Source organism: Rhea americana, unplaced genomic scaffold (assembly GCF_003343005.1).
Source record: "Rhea americana isolate MKP2758 unplaced genomic scaffold, rheAme1 scaffold_286, whole genome shotgun sequence".
Lineage (NCBI taxonomy): Eukaryota > Metazoa > Chordata > Aves > Rheiformes > Rheidae > Rhea > Rhea americana.
This window is the reverse complement of record NW_028186408.1, coordinates 587,407-610,185: the sequence shown is the minus strand read 5'-3', so window position 1 is coordinate 610,185 and position 22,779 is coordinate 587,407. Positions and strand designations below refer to the sequence as shown.

The window sequence follows — 22,779 nt, the reverse complement described above, 5'->3', positions numbered from 1 at the left end:
GCCGTTGGGGCTCTGGAAGCTTCCACGCAGCCGGGCAGCCGCCGGGCGGTGAGCGCGGGGATGCTCGCTCCCGGGCTGGCCCCCATGCGCGTTGCCGGCCCGCGCGCCGCCGCCGCTTCGGGGAAGGCAAAGGTAACGCAGGGCCTGGGCTGTGCCGCCGGGGTTGTGCCCCAGAACAGGGGCGGCAGGTGGCGGTGCTGATGGTGGTGCCTGCCCTAATGGGCTGTCGTCAGCTTTCAGCCAGGACAAGCAGCTGAGTGGCGCCCAGCATCAGGACAGCCAAAAACGTCTTTGTTCAGTTTTTATGTCCTCCCCAGGAAGGAACCTGGTCCTTTCCTTCAGGCGCCATCCTCGCCCCAAGGGTCCTTTTATCATCTCTCTCCAGCCCTGGTTCCTGCCTGGCCACTGGAGGGGAAAGTGCTCCAGTCCCAGCACAGCCCCTTCTTGCTGTAGGTTACGAGTCTGCTGTGTTTAACATTGTTTTCTCCGTGCTGTCCCTCCTGGCTATACTCAGTATGGCCACGAAGGAGAAGCAGCCCATGAATCCCCCACTGCTCACCTGTGGTTTAGGTGCAGGTGGTCATCCTAGATCTCTCCGAGCAAGGCCAGTATTTGGCAGAATCAAAAGAAGCAGAGACTGAGGGTTAGTGAACCTATCTTCCCCTTCCAGAGAGCTGTCCCGGCTGGCCTCCGTCCTGCCTTTGCCCAGAGAGCCGTAGGCAAAAGGGCAGTCACCAGGGAGGGGTTTGTGCCAGCTTCRGACATGCCACCCTGCACAGCTAAGGGCTAACGACCTCGGAGGTGCATTAACCTCACCTGCTTTCGTGGTGCTTGGCCAAGATCACCTCTGAGCTTCCTGTGGTACTCTGTTGTTATTTTTGTGTGCCTTTTAAGTTGAGGTACTGGGAGCCCATCAAAATACATAGGCTAATGTGGAGGAGAGTGTGTTGGATAGCCAGGAAAGTGGCACGAGRGGATCAGAGTTTGGAAGAGCTGCTACAGTAACGTCAGGCGGCTGGCCCAGGCGGAGAGCCTCTGGAGCAGAGCCTGGCCAGCACTGAACTAATGTGGCCCCAGCTCTCCAGATGTTTTCCTCAGGGGCACTGTTTGTCTTTTGACACAAGGGAGCTCAGGAATGCATTCACAGGCATGTCGCGGGGCAATAGGGGAACGCAGAGCCTGCAAGTAAGCAGGTTCCAGCTTCACTAATAGCACACGGACAATTGGTTTCTTGTGAGGAGGAAAAAGAAAATAAACAAGTGTTCTCCATTCAAAACCAGCAAACTTCTGATTTGATCTTATACACACAAACTAATATTTCCTTTTGCACCAATATCTCTTTCAATGAATTGAATGCAGTTTTGTTGTAGCTTTGCATGTACAGTTATCCGCATCCTTTGGATAGAAGTCTTTAAAGTCCTGTTGTGTGTCTGAAAGTGGTGTTTCTGCAGCACTAACAAATCTGTATAAAGTGAGGTGTTGGATCATCACATGAACAGGTGGAATATACAATTTTAGCAAGGACAGCAAAAACTTTTAAACCTCCACACTCGGTTATAAATATTGAAAAGCCATTTTCTAAATGGGTGTCATGATTTTAAGTGCACAGGCAAATCTGGTCATAGTAGCAATTTGGCAGGCAGCTATAAGAGTTCTCCCATCTCCCATTAGTGAGGCAAAGATAATTTAATGTAGTAGTGATGAGGATTCCTTGGAAAATGTCCTTAATGTTGATAGTCTCCTAAAGRGTGGTCCACCTGTTCATACACAAGTTTGCTAAGCTAGTTCATGGAGCCATCTACTGGCTAGTTATAACTTTGACCATAGACTGGCATTTAGAAGTATTTTTTAGTTTTTGAATGCATCATTACAACCTCTTTCTTAAGATTCAGAGTATATGGTATTGTGTGCTAAACTAGTTACAAAAAATGCAACCAAGACTTCCCCCACTTCACATCAGCTCTACACAGTAAACAAGTAGACATGCTAGAGGAGATAGTRTTTGGACTAACCTTCTCTCGCTCTGCTTTTTTTTCCTTGTATATTAAGTGCTGGTGGAAACATTCTGAATACTTCTCTAAAGGTGTGTGTGAGAGAAAAGGCTTGGGTTTTTTGTGGTCATTAAAACTGGAAGCTGTGAAGAGTAGCAAGGAAAGCAAGTCCTACTCGGAGCATCTTTAGAGGGAAATCTATAAAAGGCAGACAGAGTCAAAACTAACTTTATCCCAGTGAAAATGTACAGAGGAAGGGAACTCCAATTCTGTGCAGTGACTTTGAAGTCTAGGAGCTTAAATTAGAAGGTAAATGTTAAATAATGCATTAGCTTAAAGTGCTTCTTATCGAAATGGTTCCCTGACACTGTTATGTTACTGCAGTTTTTATGATCACACATGGTTTTGTAGTTTGTACTTGCTGGCAAGAAAGTTAGGGGGACTTCAGCCCTGTCTCCAGGCAGTGAGCATGGGAACAAGCTCTCTTCTTTCAGTTTGGGGGGTTATTATGGGTCAAGCCCAAACATCTGTAATTAGCTTCTCTTGCAGCAGTGCAGAAATTTACTAATCACCACATGATTAACCAGAAAGTATTATGCAAGATTTCTTATATCACTGAGATTATTGATCCTGCGAGTAACCATGCTTCACTATTAACTCTTCATTGGCTCTATCAAGTTCTAGTCAGTAAAGGCAAATCATACGCCTTTAGCTTTCAGTGAACTGTGTTCATTTGAATGCTTAGTGGTAACAAGCCATTAAACTTTTTCGCCTGTTTACTTACTTGCACCAAATTTCTTAAATTAGTTCACTGGGTAGATTCAGATATAAATACAATTTTTATGAGTTTTGTATAAATTTAGTGAAACTATCAATTTAAAGTAAAGTATAATCAATTTCTGTATCTGGACCAAACTTGGAAGTGAACATCTAAATCTCTGAGTGCTCTTAAATATTTAATATTATCTATTGCTGAAACAGATGCAAAGATTCAAGTGGGTTTTTAAATAACATTCTTTTGAAACTCTTTTTGTTCCTTCCACTACTTGCCAAAGCCTGATTTCATGGTCTCCATCTGCACTAGGACCCTGGAAGACATAAATATCTCCTATTGAGAGAGAGAGACTTCCTTGTTCAGCTCAGAGTGCTTATAAAATTGTCAGCAGCTAAGTAGGGGCACAAAATCTGGACTGAAATGGCTTATCAGATCGTGTTTTCAAAATGAGTTGTCATTACCTACTTGATAGGTAGRTAGTAGACTTTGCAATCGTCAGGCTTACATGCATGCTTATTGCTTTACCAACTCTGAAGAGAAAGAGTAGGTAGTATGCCCCATTTTAAACCATCACTATAAACTCTGATTTTATCATTGTGTCGTGTTGCTCATTTTATTCTGAAGATATCTCTTTTATTTGTCTGACAAATAAGTTTTTAAAGTCAGAGGGGTTTGAAGGTGGTTATGCTTTGCACTACAGCCCTCATGCTTTAAAAACAGTAATAGTAGCTTTAAAAAAAAGGAGGGGGGGGGWTTTCCCGAGTCATTAGAGAGAGAATACCCAGTTGTGGGTCCAAAAGTTTTGTTGAATGCAACAAATGAGGTTTCTCTGTCTCTCCTATTTTTATTTTCTCTCACCTATTTTATCAAACTGGTATTTGTAACAGATTAGCTTATGTCCCTTTACTCCTTTGTGCAAGGAAAACTACACTAAGAAAACTAGAACCTGCAAGTAATCAACGATGCAACTTCAATCAATAGTAGCAGTTGTAGAGGCTGTAAGACAGGAGAACATTACTGTTCATCATCTTATCACATAACACTTCCCAAACCAAGGTGAAACATTTTAAAGAGATGAGCCGTGTCTCTCATATAGCTTCCAAAATTAAGGATCCCATTTACCCAACTGAGAAAATGCCACAGAGCTGAACAGTCCTTCAGGAATGAGGAAGTAAAAAGGAAAAAAGATGACAATTATTGATGATGGCTTCRAGTCCTATAAAAGGAATATTTTGTAGCATTACTAAGAGGCGTCAGATAGTATCTGAAGATCAATGTTTCTAGGGAATGCATGCTTTGGATACGAAGTTAAGCTGAATGAGGATCTTCCTGTCTGTCCAAACAGTGAAACTGAAATGATTTGTAATGCATGGTAATTAATGTGCATGTCTTGTACTCCTTCTATAAAAATACAGTAATTTTGGATTTATCTGGGGGGGTATCTTAGCTTAATTAAAAGAAAACTGAACTTCTTTTGTTTCAAGCAGATCAGTAGAATTACAAATTCTTTGGACTTTAACAAGAATGTTTTCTTTTTGAAGTCCTCAAAATGAGTTGACTTAMGTTAAGCTTGTCCCAGTTGAAATCTGGCAATGTTCACTGATTTTGGAGAGCTTTGCTTTTAGTGTGTGTGCTCCATTCTTAGTCGCAGGCATGTGCCTCTTTGGCTGGACCCACAGAAAAGCCAAACCAGAAAGTACAAATTATTAATTGAAAACTACAACAAAATGTGCAGCAATTTTGCAATTTTACTACTGAAAGAGAATAAGAGTAATATATGCACTGATATGTCTGGTAAACACTCATGGTTTTTTTAGCTTAGATAGGAATAAATATTGACACTGTACAACCAGAATTTTAGTCAAGCATAAAAAGTAGATGATGATGAAGAAACTGAGTTAATTTAGAAACCAGTCACTCCTGTGAGTATATYATTTAAGAGAATAAAAACCTAACATACGCATGCATGCATAAGCTACTGAAGAAAATATACTTGTTTAAAAAATATTGGCTGCCTAGCAAGTCCTCTTGATTTCAAAAATCAATTGTTCCCTTGCTTCCCTCCTCCCTTCCTTCCCCTCACATACGCACTTTTGTGCACAAACTTCTCTCCCTTCACTAGTAAGTACATATGTATATGCACTCTACTTTCCACCCACTAGTCTCCTTTCAGCTCTGCTTGCTGCTGCTGCTTAGTTAATTCTCTGGAACTTGCCGTACAGGAGGCAGAAGTGTAGCTTTTCTCTGAGGACTGTACTTCCTCCCCCGTTCAGCTTTCTTTCTTCATCTGCATCTGTTTTTTCCCTATGTAATTGTYTACCGTTCACAGAATGGTTGAGGTTGGAAAGGACCTTTAGGACCATGGGTGCACCTCCCTTCTCAGTCAGGGTCACCTAGAGCAGGTTGCCCAGGACCATGTCCAGACAGCTTTTGAATATCTCCCAAGGATGGAGACTCCACTGCCTCTGTGGGCAAAAACTTGTGTAACTTAATTTTCTTTGGGGACAAGAGAGCTCAATTGGCATCGTCAATGTTCACATTTAAAAGAGATCCTCGGTCTGAAGTAATGATCTTGAGACTAATGAAAGTGACATAGTGGCAGAAGCAGGTTCCTCAACAGGATTTCCACAATTAAAATTCAGAATTTATGGGCTATGTTCCTATTAAAAATRCCCCATTTGAGGACAAATCACAGGTGAAATTTTTTCCCTGACCTAACTAACTCAAAGTTTTCTCTTTTTATAATTGCATTTTGAAGTATGAAAAATTTCCTGACATGTGGAACAGGTTGTTCAGAAGTTGTATCGTTGGATTCTTTGCGTATCTGGAAGCTGATGAGTTTCTATTGGTCTAGCCTGATTTTTAGTAAGACTTGTCTTATGTGTGCGGTTTTGCATGAGCGTGTTTGTCCTGCACTTGTGTCTGTATATGTAGTTCAAGAGTCCATGACCTCTGAGAATCTTGTAGCTTTTATAATGTTTGTGACTGCTTTTGTCTGCACTTCATGCAGAATGATAAATGACTTTGGCATGAGAGTASGCTGAGTCTGAAATTATTTTCCATATTATATTGGATCATGTTGTGTTTCTGGGAAGTGTACTCTAATATTTGTAATTTGATGTGCTGATAGCAAGTACCCATATTCTACCACCTTGTTACTTGGCTGATACCACTCACTTGACTTTCCTGCTCTGCTCTCTCTTACCTGTTGTCCTTCCTGTACAGAACCCGMTGCAGAAGATTCAAAGCTGATCATGATTTTACAACCTTGCAGCTTTTCTGTACCTAGAAAGAGAGTGTTAACAGGGCTGATACTCCAGCTCATTCCTCTTTTATTGAAGTGCTACATGCACTAGTTTGGCCTCTTAATAATCCGTCCTGAATCACTAACAAAGGGACCTGCACACAAGTAAAACCTATGTCTAAGCAAGTATTGCAAAACCAGGAGCCTAATCAACTGATGACTAGCTTCAGTACTGGATTAACCAAAAAAAAAAAAAAAAAAAAAAAAAAGGAGAGAGAGAGAAAAAAAGCAGTGCATTTGCTTTGCCACAGATTACTGAGACCCGTGTTTTGCACTTGCAGAATTCAGAGCCCAGTCCCTGTTTCTCCAACTATTCCTTTTCTATTTGATCAGAATTTAGCTTTGAATTAAATGGAATAAGCCAGTTTCTCCTGCACACGGTGCCTGAGCTGTGCTAAATTCTGATAGGGATACTGTTTTAGCACTAATGTGCAGATTTTCAGCATATGCCTTTTTTTCCTGCTTGCCTCCTGCTGTTTGTCTGTTGAACGTGGAATTTTTGTGTCTTTACATGCAGTGTTCTCATAAYGGAGCAATAAAAGTTTAGAAACCTGAACCATTGCTTTACAAACAGCAACGTCCCAAGCTTGCTTTTAATTAGAACAAAGACAGTAATGCAGGAAACTGGATCTGATTTTTCTCTTAAACTTACCCAAAGCATTGTGGGCTTTGAATCACCTGGAATTCTGCTTAGCACACCTAATAYGTCTTCAGTACAGGCATTCTAGTTGCACTTTCCTCAAATGTTTGGCTTCAGGTTGCTTTCAGCAATGAGTGGGTTAATCCTTTTTTTCCTCCTCAGCTCCCAACATTTGTGGTTATCTGTGACCTGCAGCCGCATCATGTTGGTGCAGTTCCAGGAAGTCTCTCCAGATAAGTGAGCCCTCGTGGGAGGGTGGTGGTGAAGGGCACTGGGTGACACTGCAGGGGTAAGTGGTGCAGAYGCAGCTGCACAGTAGCCCTGGCCTGCATCTGCGCCTGAGCGGCGCCCGGTGCTGCCTCCGGTGTGAGACAGTCCTGAGGCCTTTGCTGTTTGTGTCTGGTGAAGACTTGGAGCCAGAGTTAAGGATGGCCTGCTATGATGCTGGTCTAGTTTTCCAGTTGATTGTATTTTGCCTGCTTAAACTTTTCTGCTACTTCAGTTATTTTTTCTTCCCTGTTACTGTAACTTAATTTTCCCAATTTTAGAGGCAGAGTGTACTATTAAACTGTTGCTATGATGAGCTGGCTAATGCTCTTTTCTTTCCCTATCAGTTAAGTGTGCGCCTGGGGTGTTCTAGAAAGATGCTTCACATACCTTAAATACTCTGGGTTGGGGAGAGTGGGAGGTGGAAGTCACCTTTTCTTCACAGTTTAAGCACCATTTTAGGCAACAGCACAACAAAGGTATGATGACAAATCAATTTTCAAGTTTTCCATCAATTTCTCTCTCTTACTTCATATTTTTCCTTATTTAATTTTGGCAACATTCAGATTCCACCAAATATATGGATCTAGCCTWAACTTTTTTTCCCTAAACTTCTTGRTTTCAAGTAGTCTTGGAAAGAGTTCTTTTCTTGTTACAGCAGTCATATGAGCATCTAATCTCCAGGAGTTTTTAAGCCGCATCAGAACTCATGTGCCTTCTTTTTTTTCATCCCTTCTCCCTCCAGTTTCAGTCTTAGTAGCTTCAGGAAAGAGATGCTGCAGTAAGCAAGTGAGCTCCCCTTCATTGTGTCTCCTTTGCTGCTAATGCAATTAGGACTCGCTGGCTGGAGCTGAGGGAAGGAGCACAGACAGATCATTTTGGAGCACGCGGGCTTGGACATTTAGTGCTTTCAACACCTTCCACCTTCTGAGTGAGCTCCTCTCTAACTTTCCCAGTGATGTCTCCTGAGTTRTTAGACTTTTCTGTTCTTGGCTTGAATGCATGGGAACGTCTGTGTGCCCTCCACGTTAGTGAGAAGCTTGATCCAGTCATCTGGCTTCTGCTGTGGTAGTTAAATCTCTGCAGGTGGTGTTTTCCTCGTGCATGGCTTATGGAGAACCACGGTGAGGGAGGCAGCATGACCATCTGTAGGGAAGCAGTACAGAAAGGCTTGTGGATGTYGGCTGCCAGGTTACAACTTCCAGGACTGTTTGAATTATGTTTACATGGAAGAAGAGGTACTGGTGTTCGTTTTAAGATGCTTCCATTTGTTTGTGGGTACTGAACTCTACTTTTAATAGTAATGAAATGGTGCATTGTGACTACCTTGGGGAATCTAAGTAACAAAACTCAAAGAAGAAAACATGCAATCCTCTTCAATGAGGAATGAAACTGATTTTTTATAATGGAGGTGATGTTCAGCCTGGTAGGTTGTTTTTTGTTTTYATTGTTTTGTAAAGCTCATGAGGACTCTCTGGTTATGTTAAGTAGAATAATGAATGTCTTTTTGTGTATTTTCACGTAGTTGTTTATTGCTTTATAAGCTGAAATGATCTAGCTGAATAGCAGTAGAATTCCTGTGAATCAGGCTTGGTTTTACCTGGCATAAATTATTTCCTAACTAAGGTTAATGACATTGTTTCTGCACAAAGAATTCCAGCTTCTCTCCCCTTCACCTGTTTTAGATGGGATCCTCTATCATTAATAGAAAAAATCTATTCAAAATCTAGAGGTTTTGCAGTAGATATACGGTTTCCCTGGATGAAATCTGTCCTAGGAATGTAAAATGGTTCCTTGAAAAAGTAAGTCATGACATTTGTTCTTAATTTCTTGTAGTTGCGTAGGTTGGGATTCAAAATCTGTTACACACTCTAAACTTGCACAAGTAGAAAAAAAAATTGTAGTCTTTGTATTTAACTGGACAGGCTTTTTTTAGATGAGATTTCTCACTTGACTCTTGCAACAAAGTGGATGCCTTTTGGCCTGGCTTTTACCTTTAGCTGGTCTGAAACATAGCTAACAAAGTTCAAAAAACCCTTCTTTGTATGCCGTAGATGATGGGTTATTTTAAAAGATTTTTGCAGATGTGGGGTGGGATCCTGATTTGGGCAAGGTAAATGAGTAATAAAGCCTTTTTAAAAAAATAAAAATAAAAGCTTTTTTTACAACACCTCTGATGAATTGTATTCTGTAAGTCATTTATTAGAACTGTGCTTTCTAGTGGTCAGAGACTCTCTCTGTCTAAAATTCCAAATAAGGTAAATCAATTTTTAGAAACTCTCTTACTATTTAAACCTCACTGACTGAGTATATCTGTAGAGAAATGGTAATATAAATGTCAAGTGAATTAAGTTTCTTCTGATTTCTGTGTTTGCAATCATTTTCGTGGCAGCCCACTGTGGTTTTGATTGTATGTTAATATGATTAATAATGTTGGTTTTGTTTTCATTCAATTCTGTGCACATTTCTGCCCAGATATTATACTGGTGCTTCTTGGGAGCTCTTTACCTAATGTACAGGCCTGCTGCACAACAAATGGCTTTCAGGCAACTTCTTTTGCAGCAATGCATTGCAGAATGGGATTGGGAGCAGACATTACCACTGCAGCAACACCAGCACTTGTTGCTGCATGCTYGTGCTAGGCAAAATGATTGTAAACTCTGCTGCAGAACCTGTGTCCATACCAAAGACCTGTTCCACATATTACAATGGCTGTTCAGTGGCTGCGTGCAGCCCAGTCCAAGAAAATCGCACCACACATCGTTTTGATTGCCAGCTTCTTTATCCCTTTTCCTTCATCCTTTGTCCTTAACATCCTTTATTCTCTATTTCAGAATGAACCCTGTATACTGACAATATGATCCTAGATAGAAAGCTTCCTAATGTGACAGAAATGTCCACAAAACACTTCTGTGGAAATAATCTTTTAGTATCTCCTCTGATTCTGCATCCTACAAAACACATTTTCAAGTTTTAATTCCTCTTTCTTTCTGATGAAAATGAAATTTTACTTTTGGGAATATTTTTCTCCATGTTGCCTGTGTTTTGAATCAGCCAAGAGTCTACTCCTCAGCTATATTATTGAAACTTCTATTTTACAAATTAGCATTTCAGTGCAGAATTTCCTCACAGCAGAAGGGATTGGACTTTGCAAAGCAGTATGAGGAAGTCAAAACTGTACATATCTGTACATTACCACAAACTAAGAAAATATTTAAAAAACCCAGACCACCAAACCCAACCACTATAATGTCTGTTAGATTCTCTAAGAGGCATCTGGCCCAAAGGGCCAGCAAACATGCTGCATAACTAAAGCAGTAGGGAACTTTTTAAAAGCTCATTTTACTTCTGACATTTTTGGTGGTTCCTACAGTTTTAGCCTTGGTAGCACCTTGTGCAGAGAGGAATTCTGAATTAATGGTTCTGAAGCTCTCAGACTTAGATTCATATAGCTCAAATTCAAGATCATATGTCTCTATTCTAGATGGCTAATAAGTCTGCTGCTGCAAACAGGAAGCGTGAGTGAGAAGGAGGAGAAGAGCAGGGGGAGAAGAAACCAAGAAAAGAGTGAGGATGATGTTAAAAAAAAAAAAAAAAAAAAAAAAAAAGAGGGGCTGAGTGTCCAGGGCTTGGAGCAGGGCTTGATGGCAGAGGATCCATGTTTCTGGCTGTGGCAAACAGGGTAATAATGAACATGTGCTTTACATCTTCTAAATATGACAGTAAGACACTTTGACAGGAATGTTGAGGGTAATGATTAAAAGGTAGTGAGGTTTCTTCTTGCGCCAAAGAAACCATGCTTAAAATGCTGTTCCTGGCTCTCAGTTCTGTGCTTGAGTCCTTATATGACAATTACTATTTAATTTGAACCTCACAGGAGATCACATTAATCTTTTGAAATTTTTACTTAGTGACTTTCAAATAGTAGTGTTTTTGTGATGATATAAAGACAGCATATACTTTATATATGGATTTGTATCCTGCTGTGCATCTTTGAATCTCCATTTTCAATCGTTTGAATCTTGCTACCAAGCCCAGCGTTCTGTGTGTGCTCGGGAGAGCATGTGTCATCTCATTTCTGTTGTTGTGCTACTGATTTGTTTGTTATCCTGTCTCATTTTTTGGCTCAATGTTGCAGTTTAAAAAATAATGTCATGTGTTGGACATGGGATAGAAAACCTTGTAGCTTTAAAGCTAGCAGTGCTGACCCCTTTTTGTGTCTAACCCGAAAGCTCCCAGCTGAAGGATAGGTGCTGCTGTACCTGGGCGTAAGCTCTGCGTATGGCTGCTTGCTTGCCTCGCAGCGCGGGAGCTCTGCACACAGCGATGCTTGTTTTGGCAAAGGCGCTCTGTTTATAGAGCCAGTGCCCAGGGCCCTCCCCGCCGCACAGATGCGTGGAGCGGAGGAGGCAGTGCTGGAGGCTGTCCCAGCAGTACCTAGCACTGGGGCGAGCGCTGCAGATGGCCATGCGGCGATGTTTATGTGGTGCTGCTGTACCTGCGTGTGCTGCGAAAGGGACTTCTGTGAGCCTGTGAAGGTGAGGAGATCGTGCAGCACTGTTAGAACTGCATCACTWCGGCTTACTTGGCTGTTTTATTTAAATCTCCAGTAGCACTTGACCTCGTTTTATAGCATTGGTCTTGGAAATGCGGCATTCTTCTCCAGGCGCTGCTGTGGCTGTGGTCGTTTTTATACAGCTTTTCTTCGCTTTGGAAGGTGGGAAGTATGAAAAGGGCTCCTGTCTGAGTGAGTGTTGCAATTTATAAAAGATCAAATGTGTTGTTGTTGTTTTAGGTCTTGCTGTTGTTGTTTTTGTTGTTTGGGGGTTTGATTTGTGTAAAACAATGAAGGATCAAAGAAGGGCCAGTAAAAGCAGTCGCAATGTTAGAGAGAGAGAAATCTTTGGATCAGCAGCTTTTTAAGTGTGAGCTCTTGTTTTGCTATTTCAGTTGTGCCAAGTATATTTCTAGGAAGTAGTAAACAAACTGCAGAATCATATTTTGCTYCAGGTAAAAAAAAAAAAAAAAAAAAAAGAGTAAGAGCATACAGCTTCCTACAGAGTCAGTGACCTTCAGAAATGAGTAAGTAGTTTGCTTTGCTTTGGTTTGTTAGTGATGTAGCTAGGCATCGCCCTTTTGCAAATCTGTGTTAACAGTAAGCTGTGTTTTCCCCACATTCATTAAATATTGAAGAGAGACAATAAGGCTTTGAGACTTTGATCTTGTATGCAAAATAGGAGATATTTCTCTTCAAATTCTTGCAATTGGGTGTCCAGTACATTGTGACTCCAACATTCAGAGAAAAAAGAAATACAGGATCCAGACATTTTGCTTTTGCCATAGAGGGATGTTTGTCTGGGGTTATGCTATGACCTGCAGAAGATGTGGGTGATAAATCGCGTAGTGTTACTACCATGCCATATTTGAAGCACATATGTCTAATCAAATTTATTTAATCGACTCATTATTTTTCTTTGGGCAAATCTGGATCTCCTGTCCTGGGAGGTGTTCTTTAACTCACTGCATTCATCAGTCTCCATAATAAAAGTGACACACAGGTGGCTCTTGGGAACAGCTCTGTTAGAAATGGAGAGCTGAAGTGGTGCAGACAGCAGTGAAAGGAGAAAACAATAAGAAAGAGGGATTTTTATTTATATTCCACAATCCAGTTTGATGCATCTACCTACACTGCATCTTGGCATGTATAAAATCAGGTTAATACATCAGTTCCTAAGAGCTGAAAAGAGAAATGGTGCGAATATAATAGCACATTCTGTGCCAAGTTAGATATGGGCAGTTTTGCCATGAGTATAGTTTTAAAAGCTTCTCACATTGTGATATGCAGATACTGCTGCTGTGACCGGTTCCTCTTGCAGTGTCAGCAGTAAGATTTGTCTGTAGATGGAGTTCCAGATCAAACTTTTTGGTTGTTGCAAGAACACCAAAAGCAACGAATTGATTTTGAACAGTGTATTGCAGGTATTTAGGTATTTAGTTTGAACAGTGTTTGCCATGAACTTCTAGACAGGTACAGTGTTCCCTTACTCTGCTGGCTGTTCCTTGTCCCTTGAATCCAACATTTTCTTGGTTGCCTCATTACTTAAAATTTTCTTCTTTCGTGTTTGTGAAGGCACACGTGCCACACATGCACAGGTCAGTGGGGGCCTGCACGGCCAGCTTGTCCTCTGTGCGGTACGGACTATCCGGCCTAAATTAGCCCTCGGTTGTCCTTGACAAGTGGAGTTAAATCTTCCCTTTGCCACTTTGAGCGATCTTACGATTCTAGCGGGTACTAACATAGGAGCAGTCTGCAGCATTTAGAGCTAAGCAGCAAACTAGAGCTAAAACTACATCCAAACAGGAAAGGAATCTCTGAGGCCAACTCCATTGCACTGCCTTCTGGCAAATGTAATATTAGCTGATGCCCTCAGAGTATGTTAGATTGGAAAGGCTTTAAGTGAGGAAACAATGTATCAGGAAATGGTATATAGGAATGGCAAAGAAATATATTCACAGGAAATGTGAATCCTATTTTGAAATATTTATTATTTAGTATAAACTGTTGATTACATTAACTCTGAAATAGTGTTTTAGGGTGGATTTTGGTTACAGTTGTACTCTGTGAAAGACTTGCAAAAAATATTATTCCTAAAATTAGGTAAAAGGAAAAGTAGAATGTAGTTTAGCTCATCTATGTGAGCTGTTTAAACTACATGGAGATATTAAATTTCAACTGAGAAAAATCTTATGAAAAGGGGAGGGAATCTTTCCTTTCAAGTGTGGTTATTCTACGCGGAGTGATCATGTAGAGACATTCTTGTAAAGATGAATATTTGTTCTCTCAGATTCCAGATCCAGTTTGCTCAGTCACTTTGCAARTCAAATTTAACTTGCTATCTGAAAATTAAACTCTCTTATTTGYTAATGAATATGGAAGATGAAATAATAATCTGTATTTATCAGATAGCAGCTTGAAGCATTATGCAAACAAACAATATTCTCTCAGAAATGTTAAAGATCTTTTTTTCTGTAAGTTAATGAAATGTGATTTGGACCTACTGGGGAAACCAGAATGAGTAAAAAACCCTGTCAATTTACATAGTCGCTTTCTGAAAAAAAACTTGTTTAAACCTGTTTCTGGATCCACCCTCTCCTCCCAATCTCTGTACTTAAATTTTGTTCCGCTTTACCTCATTTCCTATCCTTATTATTGTAATTTCTGGCCTGATTGGCAATCCTCACTGATTAAAAATCTGCAGCTGCTAAAATAAGCATCCATGAGTGTACTCTGGCCATCTCTTTTACTGTGTCATCCTCTTTCACCTCAAAAATCAGGTTCCTGCAGGCTCTTGCATATAATTCAATTCCTTCCTGTTTTTTCATTCAGATCGTTTGATTCAGTCCCTTGGATGTRCCTTACCCATAATGCTAGCATTACTGTCCCATTCATTCACTTTGCACAGCTGATTTTCTTCTTGACTGCTCTATAGCTTTGGAGAACCGTTACTGGATTGGACCAGTAAGCCTTATTCCTTTGCATTCAAGGTCTTTTCTTAGGCTTTCAGAAGCAGTGTGTTTGAAAACAAGAAAGTAATGTCTTCAGAAATAACTAGATTTTTTTAAAGAATTAAAAGATCCATAGACCTCTTCAGGGACATATTCTACTATGTTATATCATATTCACTTCTTCCTTTAGGATGTAAGTACTTGAGGGCAGAGTTGATACCTGATCCTGTGTATCTCTATCCTGTTGGAGGATATGTCTTACGTGGTATTTTTTTTGTCTCTGCCCACTCACTCCTGACTGATGGACAGTCAGGGGTGCATATGCATTAACTACAGCTGGGAAATCTGTAAGTCAATTTTGTAGCTTCAGTTACCTCTTAACCAGTTAATAAGTGATAGCATTTCCTTCCTGAGATGCACAGGGCCCCAGGCAGGTAGATTCATAAAGTGGGAAAATCTAGAGTCTAGCTCTGTAAGAACTGGAAATGCTATGCTCCAGGGAATAATCCTGATCAATGATTATATTATTATGCTAATAAAGATTTTCTGAAATTTCACTGTGGAATGAGTTAAGTTGGCTGTGATGGACACCACACACAATCACTTCTGATAGAGCAAGCAAAGTGTCACACAGCAGCTACTGTCTTCAGCAGTCTGTCCCTCCCCTCCAGCAATTTGTGAAGTTGAATTATTGATCCCCTTCTGGGATTTTTGCAGTTGGCAAACACAAGGGAAGTGCAACTGGTTGCTTTATAGCTAAACTGTTCCTACCATTTAAACCAGCAAGCRAAGTCACGTCTTCATTTCCTATAGGATTAGGTGGTGAGCCCATGGGAGAGCCACACTGCAGCTAGCTTTGCGAGGTACGAAGCTGTAGGATCTGTGTACGTGTGCCTCAGGCCATAGCTCGGTGCACGTTTCTTTTGGCACCAGGGCCAAGTCAAACAGGCCCTGATCGTTCTCCGCCTCCTGCAGTGTTCCTACAGTCCCGGTGGTGTGCTGCTTGTGGAGCCTTCTGGTAAACCAGGTGTGGGAGCTTACTGAGAATAGAAATATCTCCAAGTTCTGTATTTCTGAGTTATTCTTAACATGGATCAGTGCCCAGGTTAGTTCACCACTCAGCCCCACAAGCAGTTATTCTTTCTGTACCCCAGTGCAGAGTAAGGAAGAAGCTGCTTAACTTGGCACTGCCACTGAAAGAAGTGAACATTAAATCAGGTCTTAAGCATATTGAAAAGTGTTGCTCTGTTGCCCAGTAGCCCTTCTGTCCCTTGTTATTTATCTGCCATCTCTTCCCCTTTCTACAGAGTGAGGATGTTGCTGGCCACGCAGGAATGTTGAGAAATGCCTGGCTTGCTTTTGCTTGGGAGATGCAGCATGCCAGCACAAACGTTTTAGTAATCATCACTTAGTTGTTTAATTTCTATGAGTAAGTTGCAAAGACATTTCCTCTTGGTGTTATCAKGGTTGGTGCCTCACTCTAGCCATTATCGTAGGCAGGCAAAAGAATTGTATTTGGAAGTAATTTTTTTCAGGATCATTTTTCATTTTTTTCTCATTATATTTTTCTCATAGCAAGGATGATCTTCCCACCATCTTGAGGGTTAATTACTCACAGGCAAAGATTGTTTTTCTCTTTCAGAAACCCCAGTTAAAATCTGTCTGACTAGCTGCAATATTAAAAATACCCAGCAATACTTTCTTGGGCTGTCCATCTGTTCATATGTTTTATTTGGCCAGTTTTGCTTTTGATCTGGATTTAGGAGTGTAATGGGGACTGTCCAAAACAGTTGCTGGGCAGTGATGACCAGCAGGTTTCTGTGGGTCAGGGGACTGGAGCTTGTTAAAATGCAAAGCTGCTGTAGTTTCTGAAGGTTCAATCAGGCAATAAAATTTTGCAGGATAACTGTGCGGAGTGTGTCAGGAGAAATCACATTGGACCTGTTCTCCTCTGTTTTTATTTTGTATTCCTTTTGGCAGTAAAGCCAAGGCAGATGCTACCCTGACCTGTGTTACATACAGAGAGCATATGCTGCTCTGGGCATTCAGCGAGGGAAGGTGGATGGCTACAATCTCTCTCCAGTCCTCGACACCAGAATGCACTGTTGTGTTCTGAGGAGTGGTTCAGTGCTGCGGTATTTGGATCTTTGGTCTGTATTTAATTTAGAGGTGAATGAACAGAGCTCTTCTCCCTTACATCCACTAGTGGATCTGAATTATGAGGCCTTCGGGACACAGGATTTGTAATGATATAAATGTGCATTTTGAAATGAATAGAGAATCAAAGGTCATATCAAATATATGGCAATGTTGCACCAAACAGACTAAAAGGGTAGCAGGTTGAAGTTTTTATCTTTAATCATGTACCTACAAATGTAATACTCTTCAAGAAGCAAAGTGTATTAAAAATCAATCTAAATTGTAGATCATTAATTGCTTGTTATACTACCCAAGTGGATGAGGCAGAGTATTTGTATAATATTTTTTGCTTTCTTTGGGATCCACAGTTATTTTTGCAATATACTATGTTTTTATCATATCCAGTAAAGGCATTAGGTACTGTCAATTCATTTGACAGTAGGGTTGCTAAAATCTTGATTCAGACATTGCTTAAGGAGTTATGTGCTGTAAGTTTTGTGCTGGATGATGATTTCTGTCTGTTGATTACCAATTATATTTAATTGTGTTTGTTGACCTCATAGTAATGCCTGATGTTTGAACATCTCCTTGCAGTACCTCACAGGCATTCTGTGCATGGCTGCATATGAACATGTGCGGTTAGATGATTTAATGCAGATACGCAGTTACACTGAGGTCATTTCTGTGTTGTGCAAATACTGAAGTAGAGGGAAATGAGGAAAAACACAGGGGAAAATGAGAAATTATAGTGAAATTACCTGAAATGGGTTTCATATAAGACACTGAGGTTAAAACCTCTGTCCCTGCATCTGCGCTTTTGATTTTTGTGCAGCCATAGGTTGTCAGGCCTTTCAGTTTCATACCTCTTTTGAAAGACAGCTCTTCTTGAAGTGCAGGACTCCTGGAGCTAATGTGAATTTTGGGTTCAGTACTAATTCAGTGGCAACCGTAGCCCCCCACCCAGAAGATGAATTCTGTTTTGTCTGACACGTGCTTCGCTGAATAGGTGTTTGTCTACTACTCTTTAAGTAACTTCTGCATTAAAGCTGTGTAAGCTATTCTCCTTAAGCCACCTTTACCTCATCAAAATAGCTAATATCAGCTAGAAAACGTTGGGATGGAAACAAGCAAATTAAAGCTAAATTTGAGAATCATGCGTTATAAGTAATCTCAGTAATCTCTTCTACAGGTATCTTCCTACTCACAGAATTTCTTGAATTGAAAGGGACTTGAACCTTAACAGTATCAAGATGTACTTTTTCTAAGTCTTCTCCTTAGTGCATTTTGCCATCTTTGTGCTCTTTGAAGGAAAAAATATACAGTATTCTACACTGACATGTACAGGAGTAAGTCCATTGAAAACATGAGAATTTACCAAGGTCCATTCATGGCACACACAAAAAGCCTCCTTTTCTCTGGCATGTGGCTTCTCCATGAGCAGTAGACCATGATCAACTTTAGCACGGAGTACAGTATCTTACAGCAAGCAGTACATGCATAACACTGCAGAAGCACCTGTGACCAAACCTGATGTGCATGCAAGGGAGAATGTCTTCAAGTAACAGAAATGGTAATTCCCATCTGCAGACATGACTGACCCTTTCATAGGAGACCACACCAAAACTGGGTGCTGTCATCTGACTTTCTGAAAGTGTTGTGTATTAAAAAAATCTGGAGTTCMAACCTCTTCTTTCTCTCGGTTTTGCTGAAAGACAGTCGTCAGTGGTTTCTTGTTTCTGTTACTTTTAAATTACTTTTAAATAGCAATGGAATGGCTTAGCCTGTTGGACAGTAGGTGTCTGACTAAGTTTCACTGGTTTGCATCAGATATTGGATTATTTTTAGTGCTACATCTTGGCATTTCTGTGTGTAGTTCCACCACTTTTACAGGAATGGGGATCAGCCCAAAAGTATCTGCCTCTTTTGTTGAAGTGTTTTTTAAAAGCTCATTAGAACTAGCAATAACAACAAAAAAAAGGAGCCTGCTGATACAAAACTTTTTCCTAGGGACATCTAAGCTTCTCATTCTTTGTAAAATACAACAGTATGTTTTGTGGGGGAAGCTGGATCAATTTTAACACCGAAGTAAAATATTTTCCAAAGCGATTTTGATACCATTTTTATAGCTGACCCTTTTCAAAGCTACCCTTTTTTGTTTGTTGTTCTCTGCAAAGGTTTTAAGGGCTTATGTTTTTCATTATTTTATTTGTTTGCTTGCATGAATGTGTCCGTGGGTTTTTGTTTTGCTTTTTCCCCCAAAGCTCACCTTTTCTGGTACTTAAAATTTTGTATAAAGGTACCTTAAAATAATCTGTCAGTGTGGACTTCAGAGCTGCTGCTCAGCAGATTAGGCAGGAATGAATAATTCTGTATCCAGCTGAAACTGTAAAGAGACTTGGGAGAGGCAGAAGGCAATTAYCTGTGTCGAACGTCAAGTTACTAGCTGCGGCAGACAGAGAGCACGCTCTGGGATTCGGAGGCCGGGCGGCCCCGCGCGCCGGAGCCGCGCCGCCGCTTGGCGTGCCTCGCCRGCCCCGCGGACCCTGCAGAGCTGTGCTCGGCGAGAGCGGCCTCCTCCGGCGTCCCGCGCAGCCTGGCCCCGGCTCTCGGGCAGACACCCCTCCGGAGTGCTGTGCTCCCGCAGACGTGGCCCAACGCGAGCGGCCTTTGCCCCCCTCCCCTCCAACTTCTGTTCCCCGTAAGGCAGTAACTGCAGGTCTCGCTGTACTGATGAGCTTACGGTCCTGTGGTCCTGTGCTGCGAGCGGGGACCCCGAGCCTCCGTGCTTGCTCCCGCCCGGCCGAGGCGACGCCGCCGTCTGCCTGCCCRGTGCGAAGCTCTTCCTGCAATCTTAGTGGTTCCTGCCGCCACTGCGGGGGGCAGTCRGATCTGTCCACCCACCCGCAGCACGCCCGTCCTGCTCTCCCTGCGCTGACGCTCTGGAGCAAGCAGGCTTTCCAACAGGAAATCGAACCTGGCGCCTTTGGTGAGTCCTCTGGATTGCTYTGCTGGTATCGCTGCCCTGCCTTCAGTGCCGTGGGCAAAGAAAGAACTTCTCTTTCTGAATAATTTAGTGATTAGTTTTCATTACCACTTATAGAGAATGTCCAGTCACTGGGAAATATGATTAATCCAGTTATCTTAGTAACTGATTGTCCCCTTCCCAAACTCCTCTCCATAGCTATCGTTCTCAGTTCCCCTTTCTCACCTTGCCTTATATATTTTTAATCCAAATAACATGACACTAATCCAAATAACATGACACTTTGCAGTCACATTTTTAAAGCTTCAGATAAGGGAGGAGGAAACAGGAGCTGAGAGACCTCCTAAAACTAGACACCATCTGAGTTCTGCTATTGTTTGCTTAATCCAGTTGCCCTGCTAGTTAAAAAAAAAATAAAATAAAATAATGGTGGATGGCTTTTTAATATGCATATTTACTAAAGTAGTTCTTAAAGAAGATGAAAGACATTTCAGTGAATATTTGTGTTTATATATTCTTCAGCAAAAACAAAAGGCTTAGGTTCTTTGTATTGCCTTTGTATTGCAAAACAGATACATAAAAACCCCTCTTACTAGATAGTAAAAAAAATGACAGGTTTTTAAGTGTTAGGAATTTTACAACAAGCAAAACTTCTAAGAGCATCCAAAGATGTTAGAGAGGACAAAGAAGCAAGATCCTCACATGATGCTGTCTGATTCATGGGAGGATGCCAAAGCAATTTTCAGTATACCTCCTGGTAGGAGGTCACTGCAGATCTGTGTTTAGACTGACTCAGTATGCTGGAAAATGGTATTGCAAGAGAGACTTGACTAATCGAATTGTAATTCCTATTTTTATACACACATTGAGCATGGCATTTATAGTTCATTTACCAGCATCTTTTTGGGACAGATTGCCAGTCATCTTAAATCAATAATGTATCACCAGCATTTCTCAGTGTTCTGAGGGACCCAGATTGTGCTGAGTCTTTGCTTTCTAAGGCCAATATAGAGAAAATACTTAAATTATGTTAGTTTCTGTTCCAGAATAGCACTCTGTACAATCATTCGCTTTTTAATTGGGGAAAAAAAAAAAACCCTTCATGTCATTCCAGAATAATGTCCACATAGCTGCCTAATTCTAAAATGATTATCACAAGATGACTTATTCTACTAAAGCTATTCTAGTTTACTTTCTCTCACAGATAGAGGAAAATAACCTGGAGAGATTTGCTGAAGCCAATTGACTTTAAAGGGGGAAAAGAGAGAGCAAACCTCTCTCTCCACATTTCACTGTTAGATTTCACAAAATGTTTCTCTCACAAAACTCAACTAATGTGCAAGAGAAATGTCCATTAGTGTAGTCTATCGTAATCATTCCCTCTCCCCCCCGAATTAAACCCAACTTGCACTAAATTAGGCCCACAGGTACTTTTTTTTCCCAAAATAGCGTTGAAATCCCATTTTGTTCCACTAGACTGAACTGCGCGAATTTTGGCTGGGAGCGAAGATGTGCTGCGGAGGAGCTTGGAGCCCCGCAGGTCAGCCCTTCCGCCTGCCTCTGGGACCGGACCTGTCCCACCTTGCTCACCCCTGCTGCTGTCAGGGACAGAAGCATGTATTCATGGAAAAGGATCAGTTATTTCACAGTGCTTTCTGAAAAATTTACAATCAAATCGTGGGTTCTTTCTAATTTTTCATCTACCATTAATACTAAAACTTCCTTCTCCTTCCATAAGATATAAATCTTTACAAATGGATTGACAGAGTATGTTTTGAGAAACCAGCTAGTTTTGTAAGGCAATCAAGAGAAATGGTAAGATAAAGTGTCCGTTCCCTGTGCTGTGTTACAGACTGTGCCGAGCTRGAGAAGTTGCAGATGGGGCTGTGCATATCGCACGTAAGGATCTGTTAGTGCGGAGCTGAGCACTTGCTGTGGGGAACTGGTCAACACTGTAGCTTGGCAAGCCCTGTGAACGCAGGATCTTTGTTTCCCTTTCAACCATGTGAAGAAATCAGATCCTTGACAATCCTCGGAAAATCGTAATGAAATTACAAGTTTCAAGAAACAATAGCTTACTGATTGTATATGAGTCTCAAATATGTATATCCCTAGCTCTCAGGGATAGAATATTCTCCAGACAGCACTAGTGTCCACTTTATTGTTGGTCTCACTAATTAGTATGAATTCTTAGCACTGTTTTTCCGTTAATCTATCCAGAGATACAGAGTTTCTACAATTAAGGGTGCTTCAGAGAATAGCTGATACTTCTGCAGTCACTACAAACTCAAAGCTGATATTCAATGGTTTCCAGCAACCAAACTCCTCTAGAAAAGAATTGTTTTGTTTTTCATGTGGCAGACAGCTTTTTCATTTGATGCAGCAGTAAGCGGAGAACCTCAGAGCTCAGCTCCCAGCGAGTAGCTGCGCTGACCCTGCTCTGCACCAGCTGGTGCTGCTGCAGCGCGGGACGGTGATGCCTGTCTGCTGCAGGGTATTAATTGTGTTGGAACAAATCATAAACGTAGGATACTGAAACTAGAGAGAGGGATATAGTTAATTCCGATAGTATTTTCTGCTTAGGGAAGTATGTATTTGTAAGACAAATATGGGAATGTGTTCTGCAGTTGGAGAGTAAGCTGTGAGTTGGCCAATCATTGTTTATATAGAATAGTGTGGGATGCTCTCCAGTGTTCAAATCAAGCTGCTGGTCCCAGAGAGAAAAAGAAGTGAGCACCATAATAATGAATTTGCTAAATGCACAGGGCGTGAATTGCAGCCTGTCCGTCCAGCATTTGACAGGACTATTGTCTGCTTCTACCACAGCCAAAGTGTACGGTTGGCTTTGTGTGGGCTTAAACCAGCTGAAACAGATTTTTTAAAAATTATATTTTTCATATGTAAAAAAAATAAGCTTTGCCTTTCAACATATCGCTAAAGCACTGTAAACACAGTGGTATTGTGCGTGAGAAGGTGAGGTGATTTGGCAACGAAAGTGAAATGGGCTTTTCACTGCTGAAGCCGTAAAAATAGTGAAAAGAAAGTCAGCCTTCCTCCTCCGCCGTTGGGACACCGTGGAAGGAAGCGGCGCCTCCCGCTGCCGAGCCGCTGAGCGGCCCGTTCCGGGCGGCCGCCGCCTGCTCGCCGCGGACGTGCCGGGGGCGAGGCGAGCGG

At 41.4% G+C, this 22,779-nt stretch overlaps 1 protein-coding gene and 2 long non-coding RNA genes across 5 annotated transcripts in view; 1 reads left to right on the top strand and 2 right to left on the bottom strand.

Moving 5' to 3' along the window:
* Window positions 1–612, bottom strand: part of LOC146593657 (uncharacterized) — a 4,046-nt gene extending 3,434 nt beyond the window's left edge. The window contains exon 1 of the long non-coding RNA XR_014896341.1: window positions 560–612. This is a non-coding gene — a long non-coding RNA (uncharacterized LOC146593657). The remainder of the gene's footprint in view (window positions 1–559) is intronic.
* Window positions 1–22,779, top strand: part of TMCC1 (transmembrane and coiled-coil domain family 1) — a 120,294-nt gene that overhangs the window by 81,573 nt on the left and 15,942 nt on the right. The window lies entirely within an intron of this gene.
* On the bottom strand, window positions 4,333–6,869 carry LOC146593656 (uncharacterized). Its single transcript, XR_014896342.1, has 3 exons — window positions 6,723–6,869; window positions 5,972–6,051; window positions 4,333–4,433 (listed from the first exon to the last, which is right to left on the bottom strand). It is a non-coding gene; the product is annotated as an uncharacterized LOC146593656 (long non-coding RNA).